Raw genomic sequence first — 18,187 nt, 5'->3', positions numbered from 1 at the left:
CTAGCTCCCTTCTAGCTTCTCTGATTCTGTCCCAAGTCCCGGGTTCTCTACAGAGACCCCAGGAAGGCGGGGACCCTTCACTTATAACTCCAGAGGGGTCCTGCCTGAGAGCACTGGGCTGGATCGGGCAGCCCCCAAAGATGCCAGGGGCGGGAGGATGTAGAAGTGGGTGGCTGGTACTTGGTCTGCCTTATGGGTTTACTAAGTCAGCCCTAAGCAGACAAATTCCCAGGCTGCATAGCCTTATCTGTTTCACCTATGTCCACTGCTCTGAAGCAGAGTTTAGACCAAGAGCTCAGGCCCTGGGGACCATACCCAAGTCCTAAGCCCTGAGATCCAAGGCTGTAAAGGGACATTTGCCCTGGGGCCCCCATGGTGACTTTCTCAAGCAAATTCCCTCATGATCCCTATAAATCCCCTGACTTGCCCCAGCTGTGCCTCCAGGGGAGGAGCAGACTTCTTCTGTCCTCCTGAGAAATTAGTAAGTTCCACTCCTGGTTCAGCCATCTGACAGCATTTTGTCCTTCCCTAGAAGGCAGTGGGCAAACACCTCTCCACTTCTTGACCATGCACATCCACCCCCGGCCACCCTGAGTCCAGGGGAGCCAGATGCAGAGAGATGGGAAACCTTCTGGTTGCCCATCTCCTCACATGAAGGGTTTTCCTGGTGACTCAGTAGTAAGGAACCTGCCTGCCAAGGCAGGAGACACAAGAGACCAGGATCAGTCATTCGGTCAGCAAGATCCAATGGAGGAGAAATGGCAACCCACTTCAATATTCTTGCCTGGAGAATCCCATAGTCAGAGGACCCTGGCGGGACTGCAAAGAGTCGAACACGACTGAGCGCACACAGACATCATGAAGACGATCACTATCTCATCTCAGAGCAGAAGAGTGCAGAGGCCAATACATAATGAGCAATCAATTTCTCAATGAAACTGACAATTGTCTTGGGTGGAGGGTGTGGATTCTCCTGGGAGACCAGCTTCATAAGACAAGTGGGGAGGGTGGGGCCACTGATTACTGGGACCAGCCCAGCTCCCTTGCTTATTTTTAAAGAATATTTGAAGATTTAAATCTATGCTTTAAATTTCCTTTTCTTCTCATCTCATTTACTCTCATTGCTGATTCTGCACTGTAAGTGGAGAGCTTTGCAGATACTGTCAGGAGACTTGAACTCTGGGTTCTAATTCCATCTTTGATTTGGGGACTTAATTTGTGTGTCTGTATGACAGACATACAAAGCTATCAGATAGGATAATAAGTCCCCGTATCTGATCAGACCTCTTAGGATCAAAGCTCAAAGCTTCTTTGATCAACGGAAGGTGCTGTTATTCCATGACCACCTTGTGTTTGGTTGTTGCTGTTCAGTCACTCAGTCATGTCTGACTCTGCAATCCCATGGACTGCAGCACGCCAGGCTTCCTTGTCCCTCACTATCTCCTGGAGTTTGCTCAAACTCATGTCCATTGAGTGGGTGATGCCATCCAACCATCTCATCCTCTGTTGTCCCCTTCTCCTCCTGCCTTCAATCTTTTCCAGCATCAGGGTCTTTTCCAATGAGTCCAGGTGGCCAAAGATTAGAACGTTAGCTTCAGCATCAGTCCTTCCAATGAATATTCAGGGTTGATTTCTTTTAGGATTGACTGGTTTGATCTCCTTGCAATCAAAGGGACTCTCAAGAGTCTTCTCCAACACCAATTGATTCAAAAATATCAATTCTTTGGTGCTTAGCCTTCTTTATGGTCCAACTCTCACAGCCATACATAACTACTGGAAAAACCATAGCTTTGACTATGCAGTCCTCATGTTTGCATTTGGTGTGAACCAACACTCCTAGAAGTATTCACTGGAAGAGGACTTTGCTCTCAAGGCCAGTGGGTAAGAGGACAAGGATGGCCACCTGGGAGGCTGGGGGCTGAGCATGAGGAGACTGGGGGCTGCCACTCCCTGGGCAGCCCTCAGGCACAGGAGGAGGGAGGAAGGGCTGCAGACCCAGCAGGGAGGCCGTGGTCCCCGCAGGGGCGCAGGATGTCTGTGCCTGCTGCCCGCTGGGGTGCTCGGTCTGCAGAGGAAGGAGAGCCTGGAGCAGAGGGAAGGGGGAAGCAGAGGAGACTCTGGCAGGTGGGCCAGCAAGCCTGCCCTGCCGGGCCTCGTCTGCTCCTGACCCCACCTCTCTCTCCCAGGGACACTCGACTTCTCTCAACCCTGGTCCTACAGGAGGAAGGGTGATGGAGGAGGCTAGGACAGGAAGGTGACCTCTTCCAGGCTGGCTGGGTGAGTCCTGAGGCCCTCGGGGTAGGGAACCCGCACACTCAGTAGCCATAAGTGTGTGTGTGTGTGCGCGCACGTGCACGTGAATGTGTGTGGCTGAGTGTGCAGGAGAGGTGTGCAGATCCAGGTCAAGGGTGGCTCCGCTTCCCAGGGACTTGACACAGCACCCCACTGCTGTCTGGGTTCTGTGGGCGAAACACCAGGAACCAGCAGAACGGGTCTTAAGGCTCCTCCGCCTCCCAGACCTGCAGGGACCTGCCTGTCCGTCCGCCTGAGCCAGTCTCCGCAGGAACGGCCCTGCCACGATCTTACCCAGGAGACCCACTCCAAGAAAAGGGAAAAGACACCGTGTGGGGGTCACTGCCGCCCACAAGGCAAGCCCCCCTCCCCTGCTCCAGCCTGCTGCCCCCACCAGGCCCCCACCCTGAACACAGCACTCCCACTTGGGCCACACGGCAGGATCTGGAAAGCATGGGGTGTGGGGCTGGCCTCTCCACCAGCCTGGGGTGGGTGACTTCACCTCCCCAGCTCCAGGGGCCTCCCTTTAAAGGAGATGACACAGCACAGGCTTTATGGGGTGTCGGGGATGTCAGGGTGACACAAGAGGACAGGAGGCAGTCGCTTAGAGCCTGGCATACAGAAGGCACTCAATAATAGGGATTCCACTATCCCTCGCTGCCCCATTACCCAAGTGCTGCTGTCCGCCCGGCACCTCCACGCTTCCTCCCGGCATTTGCTTCCAGGCCAAAGGACAAGCATCCTTGAAGGGGACCAGGGTGGCTGTTCTAAGGTCTCAGAAAGTCTTTATCTGAACTAAACACCTGGGCTCCCAGGTGTTTGGGGGACAGTGTCTGTCCCACTTCGCTCCTAGCGCTTCTATTGTTTCCTGTTCCTACTGGCCCTCACATGGCCGGTGCTCCTGGTAGAGGAGCAGATTCGCTGGATGAGCACGTTCTCAGGACATGATCAGAGGCTGGAGGCCACTTTCCAGGTCTCTGTTGCAGCAGATGTGTGATTCTGGGGCTTCCAGGAGGTAGACATCACATCACGTGCATGCGTCTGATTGCTCTGCACCCACGACTCTTCGCCAGCCAGGGCTGCTGGATTTTCAGGGCCCACAACTCGCCTGCATAGGGCAGACTGGCAGGACTGTCCTCTCCCCTCTTTAGGGGAACTTGGCAGGAGACATATCATGCTCCACTCACCATCCATGCACACGCCTGACCCGGTAACAGTGGACTTGTCTTCCAGCACTTTCTGTAAAAAGTGCTTCCATCAAGTGCTTCCAGAGGGCTGAGACTTATCCCAGGACACCAGGCACTTTCACTTTAACCATCCCAGGTGGAAATCTTCCTAAGGTCTCACGTGTTTTATTTCCCATCACTGTAGAACTGGCTGGAATGTCCCTCCGGTGGTCAGAGGAGATGAGTGTGGCCATCAGCTGTGTTGCAATGCCCTACTGCCCACTGGGACTCCGGCAGGAGTGCTGGCTACTCGCTACACAGTCCTGGCTTGCTGTTTTTCTACTTGGCCTCCCCACTTCTCGCCCAGTGTCCCACAGCGTCCTCTTCATCTCTTTTGGTGACATCACTTGAGGAAAAGCCCAGAGTTGCCTTCAGCACTGTGGGCCTGACAAAACAGAAGATGGGGGACTTCCCTGGTGGCTCAGTGGTGAAGAATCTACATGCCAGTACAGGAGACATTGGTTCAATCCCTGATCCAGGAGGATCCCGTGTGCTGCAGAGTCCATGTCCCACAACTACTGAGTGTGTGCTCTCGAGCCTGGGAGCCTGCAACTACTGAGCCCAGGTGCCCTAGAGCCCCTGCTCCACACTAGAGAAGACACAACCAAAGAGTAGCCTCCACGCTCAGCAACTAGAGAAAAACCCATACAGCAATGAAGACTCAGTGCTGTAAAAAATAAATCCTTTTGTTTTTTTTTTAAAAAGAAGACGGGGACCCAGTCCTGAGCAGGGGGCACTCGTCTCCCTGTGCTTGTCTGGGGAACCCTGGCTGAGCCGCACAGGGGTGCTGGTTTAGACCAGGTCAGGGCTGACGCCTGGGGAGTGCGGGCAGCTCCGCTCCAACCATACAAGCACACGGCATAACCTGGCAGGTCACCTCTTGCCCGTGGCCAGGATGGCTCAGCCCGGTGCCCAGGATCTGGGTCAGCATCCCTGCCCCCTCCTCCCTCATCATGAGATCCCAGAAGCCCTTTCTCTGCCACCAGAGCTGGGGTCTCTCTTTCCCACAATCCCGTCCAGCCAACCAAGATTCCTAGAAACAGAATCTGTCTCTCAGGCTGCTTCCTTCTTCGGGGAAATTGCTCTTTCCTGGTCTGGAGTCTCCTACAGACCCGCTGTCACCGGTCAACAGTGAGGAAGCATATTTCTGCTTCCTTCTGCGCCTGATTCTGTACGGCCCCAGGACTCTGGGTGCCCTCAGTGATGGGCTGATGAGAACCTTTTATATCTGTGGTCAGCAGGGGTGGCAGCCCCAGCTTTCCCCTGTCCCCAGCTGTCCCTCCACACCTGCCAGCGCCTACTTGCCTGACCTGGTAAAGCCATGCCCACACCTGTGTTCCCCCATTTACCTGGGGGAGAGGGTGATAGTCTTCCTCACAGCTGCGCTCCCGTGTGCCAGGTGCCTTGAGAAGGGTTCTGAAGGTGACCTCATCTCATCCTCGCTGTTCACTCCCGCTCCCAGATAAAGAAACTGAGGCTCAAGAGAAGTCACAAACCAGAGTCATGGACAAGCCAGGGTTTTGGATCTGGGCTTGCCAGACCACGAAGCCCAAACCCTTCTACCTCTCATGGCATCTGTCCAGAGCGGAGCGCAGAGCAGACGGCTAGCCCAGGTGCCAGGAGGACAGCGTCTCTCCTCCATCTGTACTTACAGTGCTGATTCTGCCGGCATCTCATTAGTAAAAACAGACATTCTGGCTCTCAGCCCCATCGCTCCCAAGAACTCAGTCCAGGCGCAAAGCCTTTGGTCTAGGTGAGGAAGTAGAGGGTGGAGGGGATGGAGGGGGTGGGATGTCAGACCCTGAGGTGCACTCACCCCTCCAGTCTCCACGTCCGGGGTTGGAAGTGCGCACGGAGGACTTTCTGCTGGTGCTCTCAGAGCCAGGACTGCACTGATTCTCCCTAGGGTGCTGGGAGGTTGAAGTCACAAGGCCTTCCCCCACCCTGGTCCTCCCCTCCATCACTCCATCATTCGCTCCAGGAGACTTGAGTTCTATCCCAGTGGGGCCTCCATCCAGCCACGTGGCCTCAAGCAGAGCCTTCTTCGTCCATTCAACAGATGCCATTGCCAGGGTTGAGCTTGACCTTGAGAGCCTCCAGTGACCAGATACTCTCCCCGCCTCCAGAGGGGCTGAGGCTGGCGAGAGGACCCCTCAGAGGCTGGAAACACCCTTGGGTCTATTCTCCAAGGACATCCGGCCTGGGAGGCATAGAGAGCACTTGCCCCAGAGCCAGGAGACCCTCCTATGAGGCACATTTTTGTCCCTCGCTCACCAGTTGCACAGTCCTGGATAACCACTTAGTTTTGATGGGTTACCAGGTCTGGAAAATGAGGGCATTGCACTAGAGGATGGCTCTCAGAATTTTATTGGCAGGGGCGCCACATTTCAAATGAAGCCTTATTGGTCTGAGAGAGAGCAGTTCATCTTCATTGAGCTCTTATGTTCCAGCTGCTCTGTGACCCTTCCAAGTGTGACTGCACGGTGCTCTGGGCCTCACTGTGATCAACTGACAGGTGAGGCCCAGGGGTCAGGAGAGTCTGACTTGTCCAACATGAGTGAAGTGGCTAAAAGCAGGCTTTCCTGGTTGGCGGGGGGAAAGGAAGGAAGCAGAGTAGCGCCCATCGGCTTCTTCCTGCTCCCTCGGCATCTCTGGAAGGACTTCTGCAGAGTCCAGGTGTCTCCAAGAGCAAGTTCAAATCCAGGGGATGAATGACCTTAAAGAGAGTTAAACTACTTTGCTCTTCTGATGCCCTGTCCAGATACCATGCTCACGCCCCAAGCCTCCTGCCTCAACCACACCTCACTTGCTCACTAGCGGGCACATGTGTCCACCCATAGATGCTTGAACCTGCACATACACGTGTTTTCCTGTGTTAAACGCAAAGGTTTTCATCACCCATAAACTTTGGGCTTCCCAGGTGGTTCAAGGATAAAGAATCCACCTGCTAAAGTAGGAGACACAGGAGATGTGGGTTTAATACCTGGGGTCGCAAAAATCCCCTGGAGGAGGAAATGGCAACCCACTCCAGTATTCCTGCCTGGAGAATCCCCTGGACAGAGGAGCCTGGGGGGCTACAGTAGGTCGAAAAGAGTCGGACATGACTGAGTGACTGAGCACGTACCCCATAAACTTCAAAGGCTGGGAACTTGGAACCAACACCTTTCTGGCCTCTTAGTGAGTCCCAGACCCTTGGGGGAAAGCAGCTTGTTCTCTTGAACATAATTACCACACCCCAGTGGTGACGAGGGCTCAAAGGAACAGATGGGCCTCCTTAGCCACTCATCAAGTGCATCTCGGTATCAAAAGATTCGTAGCGTGGCGTTCTAGCCCCTCAGCCACATTGGTCTCTGTAATACTTTGTCCATTTTTTCTCAAACCATCAAATGCAAGTTTGAAAGGCGGGACAGTCACATACATGAGCCCTGCCCACCCCCAGCCTGCTCTCCACTGGCCTCCACCCCAAGGCCAGCCCAGAATCCCTTCGCCTGCCCACAGCACAGCGGAGGCAGTAAGTGACGGCGGGGTAAGCTACTTGGGAAAAGTTACCACAGGAATCACAGAAACCATCATTTCCCCAGGAAAGCAGGAAGTTCAAGAAGAGACTCTGTCCTGTTTGGCTACTTTTTTTGTGAGCTGTAGCACTGATGTGTTTTGATTTGGGTGAGTTTAATCCTGAGTTAATCAAAGTGACTCTTAGCAACTAAACACAGGCACCGATATGTTAGGGCCTAGACAGCATATCAAAAAACAGAGACATCACTTTGCCAACCAAGGGCCATATAGTCAAGCTATGATTTTTCCAGTAGTTATGTACAGATGTGAGAGATGGACCATAAAGAAGGCTGACCACTGAAGAATTGAAGCTTTTGAATTGTGGTGTTGGAGAAGACTCTTGAGAGTCCCTTAGACTGCAAGGAGATCCAACCAGTTAATCCTAAAGGAAAGCAACTCTGGAAAAACTGATGCTGAAGCTGAAACTCCAATACTTTGGCCACCTGATGCCAAGAGCCAACTCATTGGAAAAGACCCTGATGCTGGGAAAGATTCAGGGCAGAAGAGGGTGACAGATGATGAGATGGTTGGATGGCATCACCAATTCAATGGACATGAGTTTGAGCAAACTCCAGGAAACAGTGAAGGACAGGGAAGCCTGGCGTGCTACAGTCCATGGGGTCGAAGAGTCGGACACGACCAAGTGACTGAACAATATGTCACCTTGGGTGGGAAGTAGGGTGAGGCCCCCAGAGACACTGTGGGTGCAGATAAGCTGATGAGGAGCTGGAAGGATTAGAGGCAGGGGTGGCCCAGGGGGGCACCCTGGAGGTGGACTCATAGACCAGCCACCTGAAGAAAGCAGCAGGACCTGCCTGGAGGACACGGCAGCCCAGGAAGACACAGGGAACCCTCAGAGCAACCTGAGCACTGGGCTTCCTCCACACTCGGTGGACTTCATTCCGCAGGTGAGGCCTCAGATCATAAACACGAATCACCTGGGTGGCCTATGACCCCGAGCAGGAGGCGGGAAGCAGCGCCCATGTCCTGGAGGGTGACGCACCTGACTGTTTATCAGGTTTTAATTAAACATTGCACAGCTCTGATCCAGATCGATGGTCTCCTCCCTGAACTGAAGGCACAGCCCAGGACAGGCCTGGAGGAGTCCTGATGACTCACACAAGACCAAGACCAAGCAAACATCCTTCCCAAGCTGGTCAGGCTCCGGGCTGCAACTGTCTTCAGGGGGAGGTGAGAAAGGACAATCCAGACCCCCACAAGTTCCCACAGAAGGCCCCCCACTAGCTGCAAAGACCCTCTCCTGGCAACAAGGGCAACTAAGAAAGTGTTGCTTTTCCCGAGGTCTCAGGAAGTTGAGCAAAAATGCGCTTATGTTACTGGCCCCTCCCAGCCTTGGAAAGCAAGAAGCCCCAGAAAGCACTGGTCCAGACCACGTGCTTGGTAGAGGCTACTTGCTGCCCCCAGGTGGGCTTGAACTCACCTCTCGGTATCCCACCACCACATCCCGTGTTTGTCTGTGTCAGTGTTGTTACTCTTAGACTGTGTGTGAACTGCAAAGTTCCCACAACAATAGTGCATGCTGTGTGCTCCCTGCAAACCCAGGCGTGTCCGCTCATTTCTGGGAGACTGAGTGATGGAAAGTCACAGGTAGGAAATTGATCCGCGCAGACCAAACACCCCAGAGACAGCCCAAGACGGGGACAGCCCTGCACTGACCCTTGGATGCATGCACTGGAACCGAGGAGACTCTGAGGGGCTGTTGGCCCTAAAGCCACAAGGGGAGAAGGTGGAGGCCCTACCCTGGGGTCCTGGGACCACACTTCCCTTCCCAGGACTCTCGCCCACCTCTGTCCTGAGCCTCCCTGCACCTCCTGCCTGATCCTGCTGGGTTCACATCCAGACATTTGGCCTGGAGGAGAGAAGTCCACCATCCCCAGATCTGCTGGCCCCCATCACCCCGACTGTGTTCGGGCCTCTCTATGAAGCCAAGCCAGCATTCCACAATAAAGACCGAGTTGGATCAAAGTGCCCCAGGTGATCAGACAGTTTGCAGGAAGCTGGGAGGTGAGTCTGTCCTCCTGAGGCCTGAACAGCAAGAATGCTGTGTGGGCGGGAGTGGACTTTTCTAGCATTAGTGTGGGGATGTGAAGCCTCGGAGAAGCCAGGGCTGGAAGGCCAGAGAGTGAAACCTCAGCAGCTGCTCCCAGGGGTCAACACAGAGGTCACCCGCCCCCACGGAGCCACATGGCAAACCTGTGAACAGTGAAAAGAGATGACAGACCACACCATGGGTGAAGCTGGCACCTGGGAGGGAGCGCCTGGGGGCACCCCATGGGGTCTGACCCAGAGGGAAGGGCTGGAAGGGATGACACAGGTCCAGGCCTCCTGCAGGTGGAAGAAGTCTGCCCGAGTGATGACCCGGCCCTCCACTCATTCAGCAAATGATGTCTCCCGAGCGCAGGGCCCGTCCTGTCATGGAGAGCTTCTGTCTGTGTGTGTGTCAGCCACTTCTGTCATGTCTGACTCTTTGTGACCCCATGGACTGTAGCCCACCAGGCTCCTCTGTCCCTGGGCTTCTCCAGGCAAGAATACTGGAGTGGGTTGCCATTCCCTTCTCCAGGGGATCTTCCCAACAGGGCTCTCCTGCATTGTAGGCAGATTCTTTACTGTCTGAGCCACCAGTGCTGGTCGGGGGGGAAATCAGAAACAGCCCTGAGACTTCCCAATACTTAGATCCCAATACTTAGATCCTCTTCTAACAGAATTGGTGATGATATTGATGAACGTGGGGGCTTCCCCGGCAGCACTAGTGGTAAAGAATCTGCCTGCCAATGCTGGAGACACAAGAGGCCTTTATAATTTTTTTAAACTATGCATAAAGTGATTCAGCATTCAGAAGATCTGCAGAACTCAGTAAACTGCTGCTGCTGCTGCTGCTAAGTCACTTCAGTCGTGTCCGACTCTGTGCGACCCCATAGACGGCAGCCCACCAGGCTCCCCCGTCCCTGGGATTCTCCAGGCAAGAACACCGGAGTGGGTTGCCATTTCCTTCTCCAATACTCAGTAAACTAGTAGTTTCCAATTGGCTGACACATGGAATTACCAAATCACGAGCGGGTGAAAGATCACTCGGAGCACAGGAACAACCAGTGGATTTCAACGGAACAGGATGAAAGTTCGTTGACATGGTTCCCGAGTCCATACCACAGTGAACTTTTAAGAAGCTGCCACCTGTCAATTTTTGATATGGTATCCAACAAGAAGAACCACAGTTCTCTGGAAGGGTCATTAAACATTCTCTCCTTTGCCAGGTGTGCCTATCATGTGATGCTGAATTATCATATACTTCAAATCAAAGTACCTGCCCACAGACTGAGTGCAGAAGCAGACAAGCTTTTATAAAGCCAGGCATTAAGGAGATTTGAAAAATTATTTTTTTTAGGTACTGTGATTCTAATTTTTTTTTTGGAAATGTAATTATTTTTTTATGTTGTTGTTTACTTGCTAAGTTATGTCTGACTGTTTTCTACCCCATGGACTGTAGCCCACCAGGCTCCTCTGTCCATGGGATTTCCCAGGCAAGGATACTGGAGTGGGTTGCCATATCCTTCTCCAGGGGATCTTTCTGACTCAGGGATCAAGCCCACATCTCCTGCATTGGCAGGTAGATTCTTTACTGCTGAGCCACCAGGGAAGTCCCTAATTATTTTTTATAAAACTACGCTATTTTTGCTTTTTCATTTCTTCTTTGCTTGTTTGCAGGGCAGGAATAGAGAGGCAGACATGAAGAAGGGACTTGTGGACACAGGGTGGGAAGGGGAGGGTGTGATGAATTGGGAGAGTAGGCTGGACATACGCACACTGCTGTGCATAAAACAGATAGCTAGTAGGAAGCTTCTGTAAGACAGGGAGCTCAGCGCAGTGCTCCATGGTAACCTAGAGGGGTACAATGAGGAGTGCTGGGGTGGGAGGGAGGCTCAGGGGGAGGGGACATATGTATACTTATAGCTAATTCACAGGGTTGTACAGCAGAAACTAAAGCAACCTTGTAAAACAATTATACTCCAGTAAAAAAAAATTTAATAAAATTCTACATTCCTTACAAAAAGTTATGAATACATAAAATACATTTACATATATTAAAATTTTATTAGTTCTCATGTCAAACACAGAAAATATTGATAGACATTTTTAAAGGCTCTTTACAGTCTGCAGTAATCCTTAAATGTATAAATGGGACTGAAGACCACAAATAGATCCTGCAGGGAAGGGAATCACCACCCTAAGAGGCCACAGGGGGAAAAACACACAGCTCAGGAAATGAAAAACATTCCCTCTGTCATAGTTTCCTAACCAGCAGTTTGCAACAATTCAGTCATCACAGCACTGTGTCCTGTGAGTCAGGCGCAGCTCTAAAACCCTTCCTGAGCTCCCTTTCAACTTGCTTTATGAAGAGTCCACTCAGGCTCTGACCCAGAAACCTGCAGACTCCTGTTGGCCACTTACGCCTTGCAGGTGAGGAGGGCAGGACATAGAATATGGCAGCCCATCCACCGGACAGTGTCAGGCAATGTGACCCAGGCATGCTGGCCTCTGGTCCCCCCGGACACCATGTCAGCTTCACACCCACGGCCAGTGCTTCTCCTGACCCTGCCCTCGTGGTCTTTCATGGACACGTCCCCCAACATATGATCTTGTGGGGACACACCGTCCAGCTATAGCACTTAGTTTATCAAGTCTTCCTTTCACAGGTCATCCTCTAAACCCAACCCAAACTCAGAGAGGAGAGGGCTCAGGGCTGGTGCTTTTACTAAGTGTGGAAGGTGTGAAGACTGGAGGAGAAAGAGTGGGAACTGGGCGAGTCCAGTAGGCAAACCCAGAACTCATCCCTCTCGAGGCTGTCCACTCACCTCTCTGAAGCTGTCCCCGCAGCTCCGGCCAGTAGGGACAAGGGTCTGGCCATTCCCAGAGCTGCTGGCATCAGTGCAACCAGCTGGCCAGCCTGCTGCCTGGTCCTAGACTCCTGTCCCAACAGGACCTGGGCTTTAGGCAACCGCAGGGTGGGGAGCATGCTAGGGGAGGGACAACCCGGCTGCTTTTAAGTGCCGGTGAAAGATGGGGCTCATGCAGCACAGCCACCTCCATGTGCTCTCGGCCACCTGTCCACGCACCTGGCCACCTGCACATGCACAAGGCCATCTCCACACACACACGGCCACTTCCCTGCATGCCCAGCCACCTCCTAGCAATGGTCATGGCCAAGCAACTGAGCAAGGAGCAAGTAGCTGAGTTCTAGGAGGCCTTCTCCCTGTTCCACTCAGACAGCAACAGCACCATTCCCATGCAGGAGCTTGGCACTGTCTTGTGGTCACTGGGCCCGAACCCTACCAAGGCCGAGCTCCAGAAAGTGGTGGGTGAACTTGACTGCGACGGCAGGGGCCCTGTGGGTTTCCCCGAGCTCCTGGGCCTGATGGCCTGGAAGGTGAAGGCTGGCGACAGCGAGGACCACATCTGGGAGGCCTTCCACGTCTTTGACAAGGACAGCAAAATTCTGGTCAGCACCGCCAAGTGGCGGCATGCAATGACCTGGCTGGGAAAGAAGCTGAACAACCAGGAGGTGGAGGAGATGATCCGGGCAGCACACATGGACGCAGATGGGCAGGTGAACTGCGAGGAGTTCATGCACCTGCTGGTCTCAAGTGAGGCCACTCTCCTAGCCCACCCCTGCCCAGGTGTCCCGTCTCTGTGATCCCCACCCCTCCGGGCACTGCTCCTTCTCTGGTTGGCTGACCAATCCAGATTTCTGCCCTCACTTCCTTTCCTTGCTCCTGCCCACCTTCCCACACTCTCCTTGTTCAGGACGACCCAGACCACTGCCAAGACCAGCAAAGCTCAAATGCTCAGTGCCTCAGGAGCAGATGCTCGAGGGGGGCCCTGGGCAGGAATCAGAGGAAGACAGTCACAGCTGCGTGTCCCTGGGGAGGGCCCTCCACCCAGGACCCCTAACTGGCACCCCCATCAATCCACTCTGATTCAGGAGGAGGGGGTGGCCCAGGCCCTGGGCAAGGGGCGCTGACTGGGGCTGACAACCAGGGTCCAACCTCTCTTCCCCACATGCCCCCTGGTTCCTTTCTGTCTCCGCCAAACCATGGTGATTCATCTCTTGAAGCCAGGAGTCAGTTCTAACGGGTTTATATTCACCTTCTTGGAAGGAAATTTGAATGTAAGGGAGAAAGAGGCTGCAGGGGAATAAAGAAGACGCTTGCGTTCCTGCTCTTTTTCCCTGGTTCAGACAGAAATGATCCTTGTTAGCTCCAAGAGGCAGCAATCTCTCTTTTTGTGTCTTTTGGAAATGTGATGAAATCTTGCACTGGTGGGCAGAGCAAAGAGAGGGGTCTCAGCAAGGTGAATCTTGAATTTTTATTTCAAATAAAATGGATGAGTTGGCAGCAAAGGGTGGTTAGAAATCCACGTAGAGCTCTAAGATCTGAGCGGATTGTGGGGTGGAAGGAACACTGGTCTGTGTCCGTGGTCTCCCTGCATTCACGATGGAGTTGCTGGGAAGTATAGAGTGAAGACTCCAGCACTGGAGAGGCCACCATGATGCCAGTGCAGTAAGAGATGCACTTCCTGCATTAAACTCTGGCTCCCAGAGGTGGCATCAGATGACCCAGAGGCCAAGGGGCTTGTCAGAGATGACATCAGTGTTTGAAGGGGTGGACGCTACCCCGGGGCTCATCAGGAAGGGCTGCCAGCCCTGGGATGGTCACAGAGCAGCTGGGCCATCTCCATGAGTCCTTTCCCAACACCCTCCCCACATACATGGGTCCTCATATGTAGAGGGGTGTGCATGGGCTCTGGGCCTGGTCAGACTGGCATTTCTGGCCTTCTGGTGGTTGTTGCTGCCCCCACTGACTGGGCCAAGTCACTCGTCCTCCCCATGGGGACAGCTGAACTGGGCACCAGATCCCCCTGTGAGCACACTGCCTGCACAGTAACTCACAGCCGCCCTACAAGCAGCTGCCCTTCATCGCTTCCCCGTCTACAAAGGAGGAAGCCGAGACACTGAGAGCTTAAGAAAGCAGCGGAAGGGGCAGAGCTGGGGGTAGAGGCATGTCTGTACCTCAACCTTGCTTCTTGCCTCCCCACCCATCACCCCTGGGGCCTCCACGTGACCTGATGAGAACCATGCCTCCTCCAGCACTTGTGAGGATTAGATACCATCTTCTTAACACACCTGGCATGCAGTCGGTGCTTAATAAATGGCAGCTACCATTGCTATTATCCTTCCAGCCCCAGCACTGCATGTCCCTCCCTTGAAATGGTCCAAGGGAAGAGTCGGAGTCGGGAATGGGAAGTGGTCCAGGCAGGGCAACCACAGAGACCCCTTCACGCAGGAAGGGGAGCCGGGACTCTGACCATGGGATCTCGTGGGCTCAGCCTCCTCCCGCCTCAACAGCCAGGGGTGGCTGAGCGCCTCCAGACACAGACTTGGGAACAAGCCTGTAAAAGAGGACGGCACATCCAGATGCCATGGATGCAGGGCCCGCAGTGCCATGGGCAGAGTCCAGTGCCCATCGCCTCAGAGGCTCATTTGGGCACCAAGGCCCCCCCTGCCAAAAGAAGCAGTGACGTCCCCCCCAGGGGCCTTATGCCTTCCATGGCATGTGCCCTCAGTGCTGCAGGAGGTAGAGAAGAGGGGTGAGTGAGGGCATGGGTCCCAAGTATCCCTGCTCAGTGTCCACGGGTCTGTAGGCACCAGTGTGGAGCTGGCTGGGGAGCTGGCATTCAGTGCCCCCCATCCCATGGGGTGCCCTGAAGTACAGGGGTTGTGTGCCTGCCCACACCTCAGCTAGAAGGGCTGGGGTATCTTTCTGTGCCTACATTTAACAGGTTTTAGAGCCCTTCGTGGAGACCCGTGGGGCAGGGCAGGGATGCGGCTGGTGTTGGAAAGACCTCCTGGTCTTCCCGTGGGTGTGCCAGTGATGCCCAGAGGCTGGGCGGCAGGTTAGGGGTCCAGACGGGCTGCAACCACTGCCCCCTCCCCAGAGACAACAGAGCCCTTCTGTTTTCAGCTCACCTCTCATGACCTTGAGCCTCGGGGAACCAGCACACGTGGGTTGGTGATGCATGGGCCTCCCTTCTGCCAGCAGGTGTGAATCCGGCATCAAGGTTGAGGGGGATTGTGCCTCCCTTGGTTTTGCTTTCTTGACACAATGTTTAAAAATGTCTTCCATGGTCCTGTCTCATTCCAGGAGGGTCATCAGCCAGCTTGGCAGCCTGCTGGCCACTCTCCCCACTTGCCGGGGTTGGAACAGGGATGCCGGCCAGAGGGGCACACAGAGGGCAATGCTGTCTGAGGCTGGGGTTCTCCTGCCCTGGCTGGTACATCCACACCGCAGTGGCCACAAGTCCCTCACGATGGCTCACAGGTGGGGACCCCTCAAGGCGCCCACCTGCATGCCAGGCACCAACCACTCCCATTCTGGTTCTCGCCTAGGACTCAGGCTCCTGGACTGCACCTGTGTCTGTCTTTAGCCTCCCCGCCCCCATCTTCTTTTCCCTCCTCCCTCCCCACAGCTCCAGGACCTGTCCTGTCCCCAGATACCCAGCTATTCATTTCACTAGTAAAATGCAGTCACCGCATTTGTCAGGCATGGGACCCTGGCCTCTTTGAGTAGGATGGGGTGGTGGGGGGGTCCAGAGCATCAGAAAGGAGGCCCCAAGCCCTCCTGGATGGGAGGGAGGTCCCGGAGACGTGAGCAAGGAGCCCAGGCCTGCGGACCAGCCCGTGCTTCCAGAAGAGACGTGGAGCAGCCCCTCCACACCATCGTTTCCTTTTCCTTTGGATCACTGAATAGCTGCACTTAAACCACCTCCCTTCATCCCCAAAAAGGTGCTTTCTGCTGCAGCTCAGAACATTCCATCCATCCTTGGAGAAGGAATTTATAAATATTACCTCGGCTTCCACGGGCTTTCAGCAGGCTGGTCATAAATCAGCGCTGGGCTCCTGGACCTCCCAGGCTATATAAAGCTTCTCCTCTGCCTCCTGTTTCCAATTTTAAATCAAACGCAGCCCAGCCCCGCCGGCTCCTGTGGATCCTTGCAGATTCCAGGGGCCCTTCAAAGGCGCCCCAAACTGGCTGGCTAAAAATGACTCCATTGTTCCACTAGAGAAATTTAAAATTAAAACTCACGTGTGGGGTGGAGACTGCCCACAATGAATATGAATGGGGAATATGAGATGTGTTTCTCTACCAGAAAATACAGCAAAAAAAAAAAAAAAAAAAAAAACCTATCTCTGAGAAAGGTCTGGGCCCAACTCACCTGCTAACCTCCCCACCATCTTCTTTGTTTCTATAGCGATTGGGGTCTCAGACAGGTGCCTGGACCCACCCAGAGAGGGGAAGCAAGTTGTCAGAGGCCTCCCCTGGCCTTCCGACCAGGTGCCAGGAGCTGGGGGGCTGGGGCACCTCCTTCTAAGTACAGGGGACAGAAATGTCAGGGGCTGGTCCTGGGAGATGCACTTGAATTAATCCGGAAAGGCCGGGAGGGTGTCCATGCCCAAAGGAGACAGCGCCCATGGGGACAATCAATCAATCAGTGAAGGAGTTTCATATGGTTCCCTCAACACCTTCTCAAGGCTTCCAATCTTTCTAGCAGCCTCGGAGTTTCCAGGGAGGGGAAGGAGCCAGGCACTCGGTTCAGAAGGAAGGAGGCATCCAGAAGCTACATGTTAGACTTGAAGAATCCTAGGTCTGCACACCACCTAGGGACTCATCTGGGCTAGTTTTCCATCCAGAATGAAAGGCCCAGACCTGACAGCGTCTGGAGAGAGGGCTGGTTTGCATCTCCTTGAACGTGTCCATGAGAGAGTTCCAGACCAGTTGGCCAACAATTGGATAATTCTTTTCCTCAGAAAGCGTTTCCTTACATGGGTCTGAAATGTGAGTTTCTTCCTTCTGCCTACATCCTGGGCGAAGAGAGCACAGCAGCCCACTCCATTATTGTTGCCTGAAGAAACCCATGGATAGAGCAGCCCGGTGTGCTGCAGTCCATGGGGCCCCAAAGAGTCAGACATGACCGAATCGATTTAGCACACGCACACACACACCCTGCACTGACTCCAGAGCCCCGCCTTCTCTCTGTGTCAGTTCTCTGCATAGCTGTGGAGCCCATCACTTCTGCCCTTCACCCTCTCCTCTCCAAAGCGCCTCTCACTCCCTGCAGGATCTGTGTGATGCGAGTTCAGGCCGCCACACCCCTGCTTTTCAAAGTCCTTCTTGGTGATGCCTCACTGGACTCCAGGGATGACCAGGGGTGACCAATGCCAATGAAAGTGGGGCCACATCCCCGGTGCTGAATAGTGGTGGTGGTTTAGTCACTCAGTTGTATCTGACTCTTTGCGACCCCATGGACTGTAGCCCCCGAGGCTCTTCTGTCCATGATGATTTTCCAGGCAAGAATATGGGAGTGGGTTGCCATGCCTCCCTACAGGGGATCTTCCCGACCCAGGGGTCGAACCCCGGGTCTCCTACCTTGCAGGCAGATTCTTTACTGACTAAGCCACCAGGGAAGCCCCCCTGTGCTGAAAATGGCATCTCTAAAAATGAAGCTCGGGGGCCAAACCAGACTTGTGTGCAAATAATATGCTTCTCATTCAACTAGCGTTGTTGAGTGTGTGCATGCCTGTGCCTGTGTGTGCGTGTGTGTACGTGCTTGGCTTCAGGGGACACAGAGATGATTAAGACTCAGGACCTCACGATGGATGGAGGAAAGATAAGCAAGCAAGTGGTTACAAGACAGTGCCTGGGAGGTGGCGGGAGGGAAGTGGGCGAGTGGAGGAGGAGATGCCTTGCCTTCCAGCAAGTTGGGGGCAGGGTGCAGAGGTGAAAGCAGACAGGCAGTGGGATGAGGCGGGTGGGCAGGACTGGCTTGGCCATTCCTAGGTGTTGGGAACAGCATGGGAAAAGGCACAGAGGCACAAAGGAGCGACCACCTCCTGTCCATCCTTCTTATCAGAGGCTCAGTTCTCCAGGAAGCCTGTCTCTCCAATCCCTGACTTCCAGGCTGGATCTGGGAGCTTCTTTCCCCAGAAAGCACCACTGGAACTCACATTGCTGAATGGGGGAGATGACTACCCTAAAGGTTTC

The 18,187-nt window shown here is 54.0% G+C and overlaps 1 protein-coding gene and 1 pseudogene across 1 annotated transcript in view; one reads left to right on the top strand and one right to left on the bottom strand.

The window, feature by feature from the left end:
• ASB13 (ankyrin repeat and SOCS box containing 13) overlaps positions 1 to 18,187 on the bottom strand; it is a 300,312-nt gene that overhangs the window by 188,567 nt on the left and 93,558 nt on the right. The gene's annotated exons all lie outside the window — the stretch shown is intronic.
• LOC133259234 (calmodulin-like protein 3) lies at positions 11,842 to 12,983 on the top strand (annotated as a pseudogene).

This window comes from Bos javanicus, chromosome 13 (genome assembly GCF_032452875.1).
Source record: "Bos javanicus breed banteng chromosome 13, ARS-OSU_banteng_1.0, whole genome shotgun sequence".
NCBI classification, from domain to species: Eukaryota; Metazoa; Chordata; class Mammalia; order Artiodactyla; family Bovidae; genus Bos; species Bos javanicus.
The sequence above is the reverse complement of the archived record's forward strand: the minus strand, read 5'-3'. Positions and strand labels throughout refer to the sequence as shown.